The sequence below is a fragment of the Anser anser genome (assembly GCF_964211835.1).
Source record: "Anser anser genome assembly, chromosome: 15".
NCBI classification, from domain to species: Eukaryota; Metazoa; Chordata; class Aves; order Anseriformes; family Anatidae; genus Anser; species Anser anser.
The window spans coordinates 20,151,257-20,162,273 of NC_139736.1; the positions used below are offsets into that span (position 1 = coordinate 20,151,257).

Genomic DNA, 11,017 nt, shown 5'->3' on the forward strand with positions numbered 1-11,017 from the left:
CCCCCCCCCCCCCGCCCACTGGGATGCTGCGAGGTAAGATCTGAACGCTTGGTTATACCAGGCGTCTCCACGGAAACTTAGAAATCTCTAGCGTCTTTATGCTTTTTAACGTCTTAATACCTAGGCCGTGTACCTGTGCATTTCATGCATGCTAGCTTGCTTTTGCAGACAGTGAATTTATCACTGGCAATCCAAAGGACCTGTGTATCTGTTGCCGTAATAAACTGCACTTAATTGCATTGTTCCTGGCCGTGACAGTTCTCCTTGAACGCGACTAGAGCGAGGGCGTGCTGCGTTGGTGGTGGATCCGTGGCCGTGATAGTTCAGTACCCTGAAGCCGACCGCACCCGTAACGGTCAATTGGCTACACCCCTTAATGCGACACTACTAAAGGAAGAAGATGACAGGGCTTGCACGCATCGCATTAGGCTTTGCATGTGAAAACACCCCCAAATAATTTCACATGCATTTAACGTTTTTAAAGGGAAAAAACCAGGAAGGTGTAGTCCTTCTGTAAGCTACAGCTCTTGATAGTTAAGGCATCAGCATTCATTCCTTTGCTTGACAACAAACTATGAACATACAGAAGAGTTAAATATTTTCATTGCATTCTTAAAGGCGATTTTTCAGACTTGTGCTTCAGTTGTTGGAGTTGAAGAAATCGGTAGACGCCCTTACTTTTACGTTAAGACCAAAATCTTTATCTAAGATTGTGTTATCTAACACAACTATACTCCCACCCCCACATGCTTTTTGGAACTTCTGAAAGATCTTTCTGCAGTCCCACTCTGATGGTCTTTCAGTAACATACAAACTGCCGTGGCAGATTCTGTTACGGTGCTTTTCTATTGACAGTGTGCATAACACTCAAGGTAAAGCCCCTCATTTTGCAGTGGGGACATAAAGTGTTTCTTTGGACGCTGCTGCTTCTGTTAGTACTCATTTTTTCAGAAACTTGTTGAACCTGAGCTGTGCCTACCGCACCAACGAATGCTTTCATGACACAGTATTTTGTCAAAGCAGTTTTGCTTCTTGGAGCTACAGAAGCAGCTCTGGCTACATGATAGGGAACTGTGCTGCACTGGCAAAAACAGACTTACTTACAGACTTAACACCACTTGCTAACTTGATCTATTTCAAATCTCATTTTAACTTTAAAGAGCAATCAGTTTTGCGGTTCCTGTCTTACTAAGTTGCCTTGTTTTGCATGGAAGGTCAGCCTGTGAATGTTTTGCTTTATTGCATGCTTCAAAAAAAGGCTGAGAGGAAGAGACTGGAGGAACCTTTTCTATTCTATAGACTTTCCCCCACGAATGTGGAATTGCAGGCTACTTGGATGAATGTTCGAATGTAAGGGAGCAAGCCTCAGCCAAAGGAGGTAGAATCCTTGCTTAAGAGGAAGTATCAGTGTGGGGACATCTTTGCTTAATGGGAGCCATTTAAACTCTTCATAGAAACTCAATAAGCTCTACATCTTATATTTGGAAAGCAGTATGGTTACGCAGCTGCTAACCTAATGACTTGAGTCTTCTGCTCTGCAACTTCAAATTTTGTTTTCAAGCAGTGCATACATCAGTTTAGGCTTTGGACAAGGAGATTTGTAATGCAAATAGTGATAAACCAGAATCAGTGCTACTGACGAGCGTAATGGTGAAATGCAGCAAATCAAGTGTTCCTGGAGAACTGTGAGATTACAAAACCAATAAGCCATGAAGCACTTTTTTTTTTTTTTTTAATCAATTCTTATATGCTGAAATAACACCTTCAAGAAAATCTGTTTATCCAGCCAGGCGACGGTGTCTACCTGTAAGCACAAAGGAAATGCCTTGAGAGTTCGTTTGCTGTATTTGAAGTTCTTATACCCTGCAGAAATAATTATTTAGAGTAACATGTAACTGAGGAGATCGTAGCAGGAAGTATATTATTTCTAGCATTAAATTGCTGCCCCGTTGCCAGTGCAATCTAGGGAGAGAACTGTATATAATAGTTAAACTCCCCTGGACTGACTTACATTATAAAATATTCTGACAAAGTAAGCTCTAAATCACTTGACATTTTGAAGAGTTTTAAACGGGTACAAAACCGAAGCTTTATAAACCAAGCAGCATTTATAATGCTTCATATATAAAAACAATGCCTATTTTTAAGATTTGTTACATATCTATGTAGATACGCTTGCTGGAAAAGCCAGGTCTGTTGTAGACCAAATGCTGCAGATTAAGACTTGTGGCTTACCAGTTTCATTTCTGTATTTTCTTGGAAAAAGTTTTGAGTTAGAGTTTAAATATAAAATGTAAATACTGTACAGATATATATTGAAATAAGTATTTCTTGGTGTACACAGGTGATATGCATGACAAATACTCTGTATCGATCATTGTTAAAAACGTAATGTTCTGTGTAAATCCACTGCGTATTAATCTTTTCATTTATCATCAAGAGCTGTTACTTAAGCCTGGACATTCTCAAAAACAAAGTGTGAAACTATATACCATTGTGTAGCTCCTCCTTTATCAAGAGTACATGCAAGATAATTGCTCCTTTTTTCCCTTTCCAGAGGATGATTCGATTTTATAGCATGGATTATAACCGCTCTTGCAAGTGACCTTCTTTTAAGCACAACAGTTTAAATGATCAGGTTACAGAGAAAACCCTTTCACTGAAAAATAGATTCAATAAAGACTTGTGGCTTACCAGTTTCATTTCAAAACCCAAGTTGTTGGGTTTGATGGAAAAATGGTTGGTTTGGACGGTAAAAAGGTCGTCGGTTTTGATGGTAGGTTTAGTCTGAGTATTGAAGGCTTCCATCAGTAAGCTCTGCATCTGAAAGACAAAGGGAAGAAATGTCATTCCCTGTTGTGATACTCAACATGGAACTGTCTGGCTCAGTGGTTTTCTTTCTAAAGAGAGAAGTCACAACCCTGCACATGGCTTGATCTGCTCTCTGACTACAGGGCTGAACTGACTGTTGAAGGCAGCTTCCAAAGCCCTCCCATTAAACTGACTGCATTTCAGTTCCGTGCTAAAATTGGTCAACTGTACAGAATATTAGGACAAAGCTACCTGCTTTGATAGCAAACAGTAGACCTTAGGTAAGTTACATTCATTTGAAGGTTTGACTGGACGGCATCCTTGTTTTACTAGTGATCTTGTGGTCAAGCGGACCAAATCCTAGCCACAGAACAGAAGCATTCAGAAACTGGCTAGAGAGAGCACTTAGGAATGCAGGAATTTAACTGCTTTAACGCTGCTCTTTCTCTCACGTATCTGGATTTTCCTTAAATCACAAATTATCACTAGCTATCCTTGTTAATTTATTCAAAGTAACATGAGTCCAGGTGAAAAGGCACACTCTAACAAGTGCTCAGTTGTTCCTAGTCTGCTCCTAGCTTACTTGAGAGGTTCAATACAGTTAAAAATAAATAAATAAATAAATAACCTGCTGAAGTAGCCTGAAGTAGTGGAAAACTCGGAAAATGTCCCAAGCCCTACACACCCTCCAGTTGTAATCAATGCTGCAGATGATAATGAAGATGATGATGGTGAGCATGGTTTGGTTCTTGGAAGGAATTTGTGCTGTAAATGATTGTGTAAGTCTTTGGTTCTTGGAAGGAATTTGTGCTGTAAATCAATGTATAAATCACAGATGACCTGAGGTCTGACTAGCGATAGGGCAGGCAGTCTGGTCAGGTCACTGGTGGCTTTATCTGGCAGTCAGTGGACAGAACCTGAAATGTTGGAGGAAAGCTTAGAACCACTCTTGGCTTTAGTTGGTCTGTTGTGTAAAGCTCTATGTGAAACTAGGAAGGAAATTCCTTTTTTTTTGTCTGAAGAGTAATATGTTGTGTAGTAGTTAAAGCTGCAGAGAGAATCTAGAGTCCTAGATGTTTTGTCCTAGGGTAGTCTACTTACGAGTTCATCAGGTCAGTGTAGCTGTATTAAAAAAAAAAAAAAAAAAAAAAAAAAGCTTTTTTATAGGAACCATGGACTGAAGTGTCATTGCATGAGCTACATAATCACGAACAATCTGGCCTATGCATAACTGAATAGATTTTTCCCCTTCAGACCAGCTTTCTGCGGAAGGAGAAGAAACTAAAACTCCCGTCCAGCAACCAGCTGAGGAAGGCCAAAATGGATTACGGATGATTTCCACTCGGAAAGCCAGTGCTACTACTGCTAAACAAGGTATTCCAGCACCTGTAGTAGGATAAATCGGAAGGAGAACTTGACAATTAACTCAAAAGCAATGTGGCGTAAAAACACAACAGAATGTAGGGGTGCTGAATGGACTCGGTTATTTCCATGATCTCATTTCTCCCTGATACCATCATGTGCCCATTGGGTCAGAAAGTTGAACTCCTTTTCTTTCCTTTTGGAGAACAAAACAGGGTCACAGCATGGAGTTTAAATGGCTGCACGTGCAGCCTGGCAACCACTGTTGAAAGCCATATCTAACGATAGAGGGATCTAATATCACGTAAATGGATTAAAATTAAAACTACAGTTTTTACCCTGAAGGGTGAAAGGAGGGGCAAAATGCCATTGATTCTATGGTTGTTTCACTTGTGAGGAGTGTTGACAGGCTTTATTCTAAATACTTCTGAAAGTTCCTGAGCACTAAGAAGCCTGAGGATCTGTGGTCCTCAGTGAGTGCCTCTAAGCCTTAGTCTCATTAACTGTTTTCTGTTTTCAGAGGACGGTCTGAATTTTGGAATAAAAACACTTGAAGAAATCAAATTGCAGAAAATGAAGGAAAAAACTAAGAGACACGGTGGTGAGTTAATATTCCCTACTTTCTTACCCTCTTCACCTTCATCCTGTGTGATGATTTTTCTTTCAAAAAAAAATTCTTCCAGTAATACCGGGTAGCTGGCTATGCTTTGGTGAATCCAACTATTTGCCAAAGAAGTGAAATTTGATTGGCTTCAGAATGGCAGGTGATGGTGGCTGGGAGCTGCTTGAGGGATAGACTTCCATGTTTAGCTGGGGGCATCGAGCAACCTGATTCTCAGCCAGCTGGTATTCTAGATGGGAATTCCAAGGGCAACCAGAGGCAAATTAGTCACCTCTCTTATTTGCATGCTCTGGTCACTGTATGTTTGACAGTAATGAATAATTACAGTTTTTTGTTCTTCGTGATAGTTTTTTCTGTTTGGTAAACTTCCTTATGTTTTGCTTGCTCTGAGCAGAAGGTCCTTCAAGATCTTCTCTTCCTCCCGTCGATTCTATGATTTTTCCTGCTCCGGAAAAGGAAAATGTCCGGACAGTGGTGAGAACTGTGACACTGTCTACAGAGGAAGGTAATAATTAATGCTTTTGTTTTGATTTCATTACTCCTCAACTGGAAGGTTAAGCAAGAAGGAAGGCAATTCACCCCTGTTAGCCTCCTGGTGCTGCCGCCTTCTGTTCAAAACATGCTTTTATGCTGAAAGTCCCTGGTTGTACTGGAAAGCTTTGGTGCTCAGATTAAGTGCAGTAGCAGGAGAAAGAAAAAAATGTGTCAGTATGCAAATAGGGGGATAACTGAAAAACAGGAGAGTAACGAGAAGAAAGAGCTCTAGAGGACAGTGCTATGTAAGAAGCAATTTCTGAAGCTTTAAAGAGGCTGACAGTGGCACGTGTGGACAGTAGTGCGATAGGAGTCTGTGTATAAATTATATTGTTTAGAGTTGTGCAAATTCCTTTGAAAGGGAAAGAAGTGAAGAAGTACTTTTACTCATAGACATTCACCTTAGAAAGGAATATTTCTCAGCATTGGTACCTAATAATATTCTGCTTGCTTATGCAGCTCTGTTCTGCACAAAGTATAGCTGTCAAGCAGACTCAGATTCATTCTCGACTACATTCAGCTGGAATTTGAGGCAAACACTGAGACTATGGATACTTTTTCTAAGTTAATTATAGTTGTAATATGAGTTTGTGTGGTTTAGCTGTCAAAACAGTGTCTTGCTGGGTTTTTTTGGACATGGGCTAACAGTATACTATTTCTATTGGCTACTGGTCTCTATGAAATAGAAAAATTTTACTTTTGTTTTAGGGGAGGAACCTGTGGTTCGACTAGATCTTGCTGAGAAACAAGGAAAACGGAAAGCCTCCGTGGGTAAGAACTTTTTATGAGCTGTTATTTAGGTGCCGCCTTCTCTATATGACTGCATCGAAGAGTATTTTTGACGTGTGAGAGGAAAATGCGTTGCAGTGGAGATCTGTGTTGACTGCAGAAATGGCAAAAAAACCATTTAGCAGCTGAAAGGCAATTTTATGAAAATATGCTTGAAAAATAGAAGCTTGTGGTTGACTGTTCTCAAATCTTCCTGCAAAGAAATGTTCTTAAAATATTCCTTGTTTTCTCTGTCTGAAGCTGATGTAAGCGCCCTTCCCGTGAAGCGCAGCCTTGCTGAAAGGCTGGGGAAGAAGGTGGAGGTTCCGGGAAATGCTGACAAAGCACCAAAGAGAGGTACAGCTACTAAACAGGCATCTGGATGTGATTCACGGGTTTTGTATTTAGGCTCTCTGTTTGTCCTTTTCCTGCGATGTTTCTTTTTGCATGTTGGCTGAGGTCTTAATCACCGGGATTCAAAGTTACCTTTCCTGCCTTGTTTTCGAATGTGAACACAAAGTTGACGTTTATGCAGCCTCCCTAATTTGGTCTTTTTCTGTTTTGCAGTTCAAGTTCCCAAGTCTGTGAAGGAGAGACTAGGATTACCTTCTCAACGGACTAGTACTGCGAAAGGTAACAACTGGCTATTAAATATACTTTCTCCTTCTTCCTTTCCGTGAACTTAGACCGTTTTCATACAGCCCTAAAAAGGAATTCAAATGAAAACAAAGAACTGGTTCCCCTTGCTCGAGTGCTGAAGCTCTTCTGACAGCCACTATCAGAAATCTGCCTCTAGGTGTGTGTTTATTTTCCGCTTGTGCCTTGTCAAGGTTTTAAGCTGCTTCTGTGAACCATCATATACAATTAGAATAGAGCCACTGCCGGGAGCAGGAATTTGAAATGCAGTCTGAAAAAGTAATCAAGTAAACTAGCATTTCTGTGTAGCAACTCTCTCTGGATAGGGCTGGTCTTCAAAATACAACAAGTGGCTCAGAGGAGGAGGAGAATGTTAGGCTATTGTCCTAAGATGGGTTATTGGGAACGCTCAGGCTTAGTTTTCCTTAGTACTGTGACAAATTTTGGAGACTTAAACTATTGTTGGACTCTCTTTAAATGCTGGTGCTTCTCATTTCTTGATGATGACAGGGAAGGCTGCTAAGCCAAAGGGAGAGATCCATGTGAAAACACTGGAGGAAATCCATCGTGAGAGAGCTCTTCGAGAAAGTCAAGCCAAAGCCCAGGCTGAATGGCATGGTAAAACCAAAGATCCCAGCGCAGGGGCAAAAATTGAGGGTGAGCCCAAGAAGCAGAGTGTGCTCACTCTTTCCGGGCCCAGCAAAGTGCAGTCGAAGGAGCCGGCAGGTAAAGCCAAGCCAGAAGGAGAAGTGCGTGTTAAAACCCTGGAAGAAATAAAGCGCGAGAAAGCTCTGCGGATGCAGCAGAGTGGAGGAAATGTGCCAGCTCCCCCAGCACAACCTGGACCTGCCCCAGCCGGGCAGAAATCGTTATGGAACACAAAGCTATCAGGTAATAAGATGCTTTAATACCTGCCCCGGTGAGGTGCTTCCCATATTGAGCAAGTTCCATTTGCTCAGGATCTGCTTTGCTTTTTCCTTCAATGCGGAGGATAAAAGAGTTTAAGGCTACAAAGTTCAAAGGCAAAGAAGGGCCAGAACGTGCAACCATGTCTGTTTTCGTTAATTACGTGATGGTATTCTGTATTTCCCACTAGAAAATTAACACATTGAGGGGCTTTTTAGTCTAATTTTGGTATTCTGTTTTTTTCTGCCATCTGTTTATGGTATGAAGTCCTCCCTGTGTTGAGTTCAAGTTCACCTTCCTCTTTGGCATGTGTTGCTTAGCTTGACACGTGTATGTGTTTGTAAAGCATGCATCAGCATCTTAATGTGGGGGGCCAGTTTCTGTCAAAAATGACAGAGGATCAAAGGCCTCGTTGTTAAGATTATATCAACTTTGTAAAATGAGATTGTGTGAGGGAGATAAGGAGGGCTTAAAGGCTGCATGCACTGCACATTGTAGCCTTTCTCTCTGTCTCACGGGACACGAGGAAATAAACACACAAAGAAAACAAGTACCCAGCTTTCTTTCGTTTCTTCTCCTGCCAGCCAGACGTTAGGTCAGGAATGGGAGACTAGAATATGACTCTACAAATTTGGATTTTGTAGAACAACTTAATAAATTTTGTGGGACATCACTGCAGGGGAGAGGAAGCTGGTACAACAGTTGCATACACTCTCTTGTCTTACTATACCTGCTGCTTTTCCTTTCCTAGAGGGAGCAAGACTTTAAATACAAAAGCTGTCAACATTTGTGAATCTTACTAGACTTCATACAACGTCTTAGAGTATTGCTTGCACTTGGGATCGCTCTGTGTCTGAGTTTCCCTCGTCCTGGATTATGATTTACTGTAGCCATTCACTTTCTTTGTTCCTTTGTATGGATTGTTGGTAGACGGAGTTTACTATGTGGAAGATATTGCTGAGAATCCAGGCAATGGCAGTGTAATTCTGCTGGCCAAATACAGTTAACTGTGTAGAAGGGCCGTGGAAATGAGGAAGAGAACGTGGATTTTTCATGAGGCAGAGCAAGACTGTATCAGTTCTCTCTTCCTTTTACTCTAGCCAACTTTAACATGTTTGCGAAGCCTTGGGATGGGAAAGTCGCTTCCCCCAAGAAGAAGGCACTGAAACGTAAGGCACCTGGCAGTTTTCCCTCTGCTGTAGCAGCTGTGAAACCACGGACTGCCTCCGATGCAGACACAATGGGACCTCCAGCCAAAAAAGCAGCTATGGTAAGGACAGGGGCTAATGCAGAAATGGATCCCTTGTAAAATTTATACCCTCCTCTAGGAGAAAAGATGGAAAACTCAAATGTTCTACAGGCCTTCTGTTTCCTTTTAAATCCAGTAGCTGCCTACAGAATTCTTGTAGTACCCTTCCATATTTATTAGATTAATGGCACTATTTACTTAGTCCTCTGTGATTCTGTGATTTCTCTGGTGTGGAGGATTTTGTCCATTAATGCTGTGTTCTTAAAAGACACAAGATCATTAGTAACCTCCAAGTGAATATTAACTTTCTTCAGGAGCACCTTGGTTTTGTATTTTGGCTAAGGCTCCGCAATGCCAGAGGAGAAGCAGCATGGAGGAAAAAGCTAGTAAGGAATCTTTTACCCATGAGTCCTAAACACTGTTTTGCTGCTTTCTAGGCTGTTCCAGCCACGCTGGAGCACGTCCCAGCCACCAGACTTGAAGAAAATCCCCAAAACAGGTGATGACCACAACTTGTTCTTTTTCTCAATCGGTGTATATCCCCAGTGAAACATAAGTTCTGTCACAGGTGGGGAAAAAAGGAGGGTTCTGAGATAATTAAAGCCCAAATCCATCAGAGGATAAGTCACTTATTTATCTTATAAGATAAATAAGTCACGTGAAATGACTTTCTAGCAGCTAGCAGGAATGCTTAATTAGACTTACTTTCTTTAAATGCTGCAAGTCGGTACAGCTTTCCAGTGACTTCTTGCTCTGTCTGAATACCTAAATGAGGATGAGGTGAAGTTCTTCTACTTCCTCGTGAGGTGATAAATGATGAGTAGTGTCCTCTGCCTTTTGGTCCTCAAGAATGCCACCCGAACAAACATACAAGGTGACAAGAGTGCAGGGAGAGCAGAGGGAAGTGATGGCTGCAGATCAGCTTCCTGTAGTGGGGAGCAAACTCTGCTGAGTGTGCCGTGGGAAAAATGACTAACTTAGTAAACAGATATTTGCAGATGGAGACTTCTTAACATTTTTACAGGAAAATTAAGCAAGGTGGCAAAGTGCCTCTTGCTACAAAAATTGAACCATCTCTGCTAGACTCCGGGTGCTCTGGCTTCACAGAGAAACCCCCAAACTGAAAAATGTACCTGCTAATATATTGGGCTCTAAATGTAGCCCTGGGTTAATTGAATAACAATCCCTGGGTAAGATTGAAGTGCAGGAGGGGTTGGCTACGGTTTTAAGAGCCGGTTTGCAGAAAAGGGATTTCCCATTAAGAAATGGCATATACTGATTGTTCTCTTCCTTGCTCTGCCAAGACCTGAAGCACATCTTGGAAGCCAGGCAGAATCCGTGGAGCCAATGGAGTTCTCAAGCTCGACTTCAGCTTCTTCCCAGCTAGAAGAAGCAAGGACACGCCGGCTGAGTTCCACAGGCAACGCGCCCGTATCTGTAGACGAGGATTTAGAGATGCTACTTTGGGAACTCTCAGACGGCATACTGGAAGCCGAGCTCGACTTGGACCCAGGGAAGGATGAGGATGACCTCCTCCTTGAGCTTTCCAAGATGATTGATGATTGAACTGCATAGTCCTATGGTATATTAAAAAAAAAAAAAAAAAAAAAAAAAAACAACAAAAAAAAACTCTTCTTCTTGTTGGATACCCTGAGGTGATCCTTTTTCTAACTGAGGCTTTGCAATGAGACTTAAAGCACAGTTGGAACTGGTAGAAATTGGCAGGATCTGCACTCAGTTGTCCTAAGTTTTCCTGCTGGTCAGAGTTAAGGTCTTGTGCATGGTTCCGTAACTATAGGTGGCTACCTTTGATATGAAGAGGACAAAGCACTTGTTTCTTTTGGCACAGAAAGATGTCCATCGGCACGCTGTGGTGGCTGTGAATTGACGTAGTGATGGAGCGATGCTCTGAAGGCTTAAACGGAAAGCTTCTTCCTTCCGCCCCCCCTTGGCACAGCTCGATGTTGGGCACATTGTGAAGCCTGGGTGTTCTGATTTCTCGGACAGTTGATACCCAAATCCCGGAGTTACTATGTCAACTCTTGACTTTTATTTGTGTATGCCATTGTTTTGACTGTAATCTTTTCAGATGATGAAGCTGTAGGGGCGGGAGGGAGCAAAATAATTAT

General features: G+C 41.8%; 2 long non-coding RNA genes across 2 annotated transcripts; both read left to right on the forward strand.

Moving 5' to 3' along the window:
• The first annotated feature begins 4,700 nt into the window (after nucleotides 1-4,700).
• LOC310881876 lies at nucleotides 4,701-6,832 on the forward strand. Its single transcript, XR_014572648.1, has 3 exons — nucleotides 4,701-5,300; nucleotides 6,038-6,100; nucleotides 6,359-6,832. It is a non-coding gene; the product is annotated as an uncharacterized lncRNA (long non-coding RNA).
• Nucleotides 6,833-6,850: 18 nt separating this feature from the next.
• LOC310881875 lies at nucleotides 6,851-11,017 on the forward strand. The gene is made up of 3 exons (XR_014572647.1): nucleotides 6,851-8,909; nucleotides 9,326-10,078; nucleotides 10,193-11,017. It is a non-coding gene; the product is annotated as an uncharacterized lncRNA (long non-coding RNA).